Source organism: Panicum virgatum, chromosome 9N (assembly GCF_016808335.1).
Source record: "Panicum virgatum strain AP13 chromosome 9N, P.virgatum_v5, whole genome shotgun sequence".
NCBI classification, from domain to species: Eukaryota; Viridiplantae; Streptophyta; class Magnoliopsida; order Poales; family Poaceae; genus Panicum; species Panicum virgatum.
Window position 1 is genome coordinate 56,191,424 of NC_053153.1, and position 6,041 is coordinate 56,197,464.

Consider the following 6,041-nt stretch of genomic DNA (forward strand, 5'->3'; position numbering starts at 1 on the left):
ATTTCTCTTGCTCTCTTTCGAACTGAGCTGGCCAAGAACCCTAGAAGATCTCTCTCACTCCCCCCCTTTGATTCTTGAGTGATTGCTTTGAAGGGATTCAAGTGAGAGTCTTCCAAGCGAAAAGATTTGAGCAAGTGAGCCTCCATTCCTACTCTTGAGCACTAGTTCTTTGTCAAGCCGGTTGTTTCAAGTCTATTACTCTTGGAGCATTGAGCTCCTAGACTGCTAGGCATGCTCGTGAGTCCTCAAGCTTATTTGTGAGCTCCACGAGAACTTTGTACTCTTCATTCCTCTATGAGGAACACATAGTAAGTGACCTTGGGCTTGAGCATTGGTCTCGGTCTTGGGTGAGGAGCATAGGGGTTGTTGAGCACCGTCTCTTGAACTCTTCCTCAACAGAGATGTAGCACCTTTGGGTGTGAACTTCGGGAAACAAATTGTTATCTTAGTATCTCTATTTTACATGAGTTATTGTCTATTTGCTTGTGAGACTAAATTATTAGGGTTTGAGCTCGATCTACTCATATACTAATTTCTTGCGTGAACTATCTGGTTGAAAACTCTTAGAAGGAACCCATGGTATCTGGAAATTTACTCGATCTATTTTTCCTATTCATCAACTTGTAACTTTGCACATTTAGATTCATACCATGATACATCGGGGTTGACACCCGGATACTCCGGATACCAAGTTTCGGAGTATCCGGACTGAAACCTGGATTATCCGGGCCCTTTTGGTACTGATCGTGTTCAAAGTGTTTTAAAGTTTCAGATATGTCTATTCAGCCCCACTGTAGGCGTCTTAAGATCTTCTCACAGCCTGTATTTGACACAACTTCAACTTGGCTCACTCCAACTCTCCTCGGATCGGATTCGATCCAATCTAATGAAACCCGCACCCAATTCCCCTCCGGTTTACACAACGTGGATTCTGTCTTCCAAAACTCGTCCGATCCAAGTTCCTCTCCTCGTTGGAGGATGACTTGGACCATCTGCTCAAGATTGGAGAAGAGGACGTCACCGCCTGTCGGGAGGCTCCCATCTTCGACAACTACTCAAACTCAGAAAAGGAAGCCGAAACCTTTTCGGGCAACCATCTGGGTCTGAGCCGCTTTGTGTACTGGAAGGGCATAGAGCCCCGAGAACTACTCGACAACTCCCACCTCGTGGCCTTCATCCCAGATTTGTCTTATTAGCAAGGCAAACCCTTCGCTCCCATCACGGAGGAAGGATCAGGAGACACTGTCTTGATGGACTATAGCTCTGGTCTTGACAGCTACTCCCTGGAGCGACACATATTAATATAAGTAATCTTCTTTGTTTACTTGAGTCAGCTTTACTTTTTGCAAGTTATTTATCTTTTCTAGTACAAGTACTTGTCTGTGGAAGTAATTCCTCTAGTTCAGTTTAGGTTATCTCTCTTGTTTGTTGGAGCCCGTCTAGCAATTAAAGGATTCAATTTTTTCTCCAAAGAAACTTAGAAACTAGAAAAAAAATTCACAAAAACTTATTCTAGATTCACTCAAATGCATGCATGATCTCAAACTAAGTTACGAGAATCAAAGATATTTAATTCACTCCGCTAAGCACAAATCCTTTGCCCATCAAGTGGTTTGGTGAAGATCGGCTAGTTGTTTTTCGGTGCTCAGATGGCTCAATGCGATATCTGCTTTGGCCTCATGGTCTCACAAGAAGTGGTGTCTTATGTCAATGTGTTTGGTTCTTGAGTGGTTCACCAGGTTGTTCGCTAGCTTGATAGCACTCTTGTTATTACACAAGAGCGGAATCTTGCTAAATTTGCAACCAAAGTTGCTCAATGTGAATGAAGGTGTGGTGGCCAGGCATGGCGCAGGCGGCCAGTGAGGCGGCTCAGCACGATGCAGGCGAGTCACTGGCTACCGCCACGTGGGCCAGCGCGCAGGCCTCCCAGTTCGGATCTCTGGCCGCAGGCACGCGAGCCCTCCCTGTCCGGCCCTCGATATGGAGTGGGGAAGGGAGTTTGTGGATACATGGAATGTTTCTTTTGTGAGTGATCCAGAAGTGCATGATTTGTTTATGTATCATTCATTCGTGATTGTTTAAGTGAATCATTCATGTGGTTTGAATCAAGTCGAATTTATGTGTTGTAAATCAGATCTTGAGCGAATTGAATGGTTGTGTTCTTGTGAGATTGTCATGTGGATGAACATGTTTCTTGTTTCAATTTGTGAAGTGTCATTTGATTGTTGCTCATGATTCGATTGTATCTTTTGTGGAATTGGAGATTGAGGCAGAGCTGCAGGAGTGGCGGTGAGCAGGCACGAGAGGGGGAGCAATTTTTTATTATTTTTTAACCCTTTAGTCTCAGTTGGTATTGTTGGTAATTCCAACTGGGACTAAAAAGTAAAGTAACTTTTAGTCCCAGGTCTATGACTAGGACTAAAGATTGGGACATTTAGTCCTAGTTTTCTATTCCCGGTTGGGTATTCGAGAACTATAGCTCTCACCAACTGGGACTATAGGCTGGTTATCGAGCAGTGTTATTTGGCATGCATGCATGTAAGACTTCAAACTTCATGTTTGGACCATAACCATCACAAGCTCATAATACATTTATTAAAACTTAAAATCTCAGTTCCTCCATCATCAAGCCAGAGACAAATCAATGAAGAAGCTGGTGGAGAGGGTCGGAGGTGAAAGAAGTTTGGGGGCAGCAGCAAATAGGGTACTGGCCAATCATTCCGCATTTTATGAAACTCATATCCATGTTCCTGCACATTGGGACACACAATGCTTCTGTACATTCATTCACTACGGTGCAGATGGCAGGATGGGCTGCATCTTGCTGGAAGGAGTCCGTGTTGACAGACACCGCCGAAACGAGGAGACCCATCAACAGCTGAACAACAACAAAAGTAGTACTACCCTTGGAGAATGCTATGAAATGTGCCACGAGGTGACAGCTAAGATTTTGTTCGTAGAGGGAATGATGGTTTCTCGCTTCTCCTCAATTCTATGGGTAGATACTTATATAAGTGTACTCGTAAGAGAAGTAAAGGTGGTAAATAATTAATTCCAACATTCGCTCTTAAAACTTTAAATGCATGCATTTTATTTTGTACTAATATTATACATATTACTATTATTGATTATTATAACAATATTAATACCAAAACCACATCTTTATGCAGTTTCTTTTTTATATGTATGCATTTATAGCCTTCAAGCAAATAAGGCATCTATTTAATTAGGTACTAATTTTTCGATGCCAACCTATCGCATCTAACTTGCCAAACGTTGATGGACACTAATAGGCATTTTCAGCCGTCATTTTGGAGCAGAAATGAACTACACACCGTAGCTATATATAACTTATTAGTGTCCATCAACGTTTTAGCTACGAGTATGACCGCGACTCCTTCCTCGCCTACGTCCGCGAGCGTCTTCTCCAGGCTCGCCAGCACGCCAAGCACTACTACGACGTTCACCACCGCGAGCTGGAGTTTGTGGTGGGTGATTGGGTCTGGCTCCGCCTGCTACACAGGCCGACCCACTCGCTGGAGCGCCGTCCCAAGGGCAAGCTCGGCCCTCGATACGCAGGTCCGTTCCAGGTAATCGAGCGCATCAGGCAGGTGGCCTATCGCCTGCAGCTTACAGAGGGGTCGCGCCTCCACAATGTCTTCCATGTGGGGCTGCTGAAGCCCTTCCACGGCGACCCCCCTGCGTCCACGCTGCCACTACCGCCCATTCATGATGGCAGGGTGGTCTTGACTCCGGCTCGGGTGCGGCGGGCATGCTTCCAGCATGGCGCCTGGGAGTTCCTCGTGGAGTGGCAGGGGCTCCCTCCAGATTATGCGACCTGGGAGCCACGGGAGTCCTTCGTCGAGTGCTACCCCGACTTTCAGCTCAAGGACGAGCTGTTTCTCGAGGAGCGGAGAGATGTTATGGGCCAGGCTCAGTCGGCCCATGCGCCCGAGCCAGCGCAACTGCCGCCGATGATCACGTATCAACGCCGCCATCGCACTAGTAGCTAAGATCTGCTCCTTTAGATATTTTAATTGTTTCCATAAATTAGTTGGTTTGTAAAAGGGTATAAGTATCCCTAAACAATAGAGAGAATCAAGCAAGAGCAATCATTTCGCTCGGCTTCCCTCAGGGAGCTGGGAGACCCCCAAACCCTAGCTGCCATCTCGTGAATAGTACCCGCGGGTGCTGTAGCACCGCGGATACTGTAGCGCATCAGCAGCCGTCACTTCTTCCTCCACAATCCTCTCAATCCCACCTGCCTCCTCCCCCTTGCGCGACCACGGCGCCCAGAAGCCGTCGGGCGCGCATCATCTTCTGTCTTCCTCATTCCCACGCCTACAACCTGCGCCCACGCCTTGGTAGGATTCAATTCCTATCACACAATGCTTCTGTACATTCATTCACTGCGGTGCAGATGGCAGGATGGGCTGCATCTTGCTGGAAGGAGTCCGTGTTGACGGACACTGCCGAAACGAGACCCATCAATAGCTGAACAACAACAAAAGTAGTACTACCCTTGGAGAATGCTATGAAATGTGCCCTGAGGTGACAGCTAAGATTTTGTTCGTAGAGGGAATGATGGTTTCTTGCTTCTCCTCAATTCTATAGGTAGATACTTATATAAGTGTACTCGTAAGAGAAGTAAAGGTGATAAATAATTAATTCCTACATTCGATCTTAAAACTTTAAATGCATGCATTTTATTTTTTACTAATATTATACATATTACTATTAGTGATTATTATAACAATATTAATACCAAAACCACATCTTTATGCAGCTTCTTTTTTATATGTATGCATTTATAGCCTTCTAGCAAATAAGGCATCTATTTAATTAGGTGCTAATTTTTCGATGCCAACCTATCGCATCTAACTTGCCAAACGTTGATGGACACTAATAGGCATTTTCAGCCGTCATTTTGGAGCAGAAATGAACTACACACCGTAACTATAACTATAAGGATTAAATCTGACCAATTCATCTATTTACATGTATATGTGTATGCAGGGATTATGTGGAAAAAGATGATGGGGACGAACACCCAAGCTCGATTGATCCCAACTTTCTCCCAGTGGAGATCCCAACTTTCTCCCAGTGGAAGAAACAGACTCTAGAAGTATCCTAGTCAATGAATCGAATGTTGGTTGGATCCAAAGCATGGGATTAAGTCAAGTGGTAGGACCAAGTATTGAGGGGCTCACCATTCAGATTAAACGTACTCAACTTAGGCGTATGTTGGTGTCTCTTATGCTCAATCTGAATAGGTATTCACCATCCGGATCCAACGAAGTGAGCTTCCTCCTGAGTAACCGGGCAAGAGTTGCCCGTGTGTCCAGTTTCTCCACAAGTCTCGCATGTCATGCGAGAATCCATAACCTGGTTGGCCTCCTGATGTGGAGACTCCAGCTTCTTCATGAGAAGGTCCATCTTGGCAGCAAGCATATCAACACTGTCTATATGATGAATTCTTTTGCGGGGCTGTTGCTACATTTCACCTTTCCAACTTTGGTTGGAAGCAATCTTCTCGACCAGCACTTTCGCTTTGTTGATGCTGAGCGAAAGAAAGGAACAACCAGATGCTGCATCGATGTGGTTCTGAGCTGGTATGTTCAGGCCATGGAAGAAACTCTGAATGATCAGCCATTCTTCCATGCCGTGGTGGGGGCATGCTGCAATGTATTCCTAGAATCTCTCCCAAGCTTCCGGAATGGCTTCATCCGGCAGCAGCTGAAATCCAGAGATTCTGCTCCGGAGGGCGTTGGTTTTGCCCACCGGGAAGTATTTTGTCAGGAATGCGTTGGAACAGGCATCCCATGTGGTGAAGTCTGCTTTGTTGGTGTAGAACCACGTCTTCGCCTTGCCTAGCAAGGAGAATAGGAACAGCCGAACACGGATATTATCCATCGTGGTACCTCTGGGGTTAATAGTACTGCTCACTTCAAGGAAGTTCTGAAGGTGAGGTTGGCATCTTCTGATGCCTTTCCACAGAATGGACTCGCTTGAACCATGTTCACCAGTCCCGATTTGAGCTC

The 6,041-nt window shown here is 45.6% G+C and overlaps 1 non-coding gene across 1 annotated transcript; it reads left to right on the forward strand.

Annotated features, from left to right (window-relative positions):
* The first annotated feature begins 5,659 nt into the window (after window positions 1-5,659).
* Window positions 5,660-5,766, forward strand: LOC120693564. Its single transcript, XR_005683027.1, has one exon. It is a non-coding gene; the product is annotated as a small nucleolar RNA R71 (small nucleolar RNA).
* Window positions 5,767-6,041: the final 275 nt, after the last annotated feature.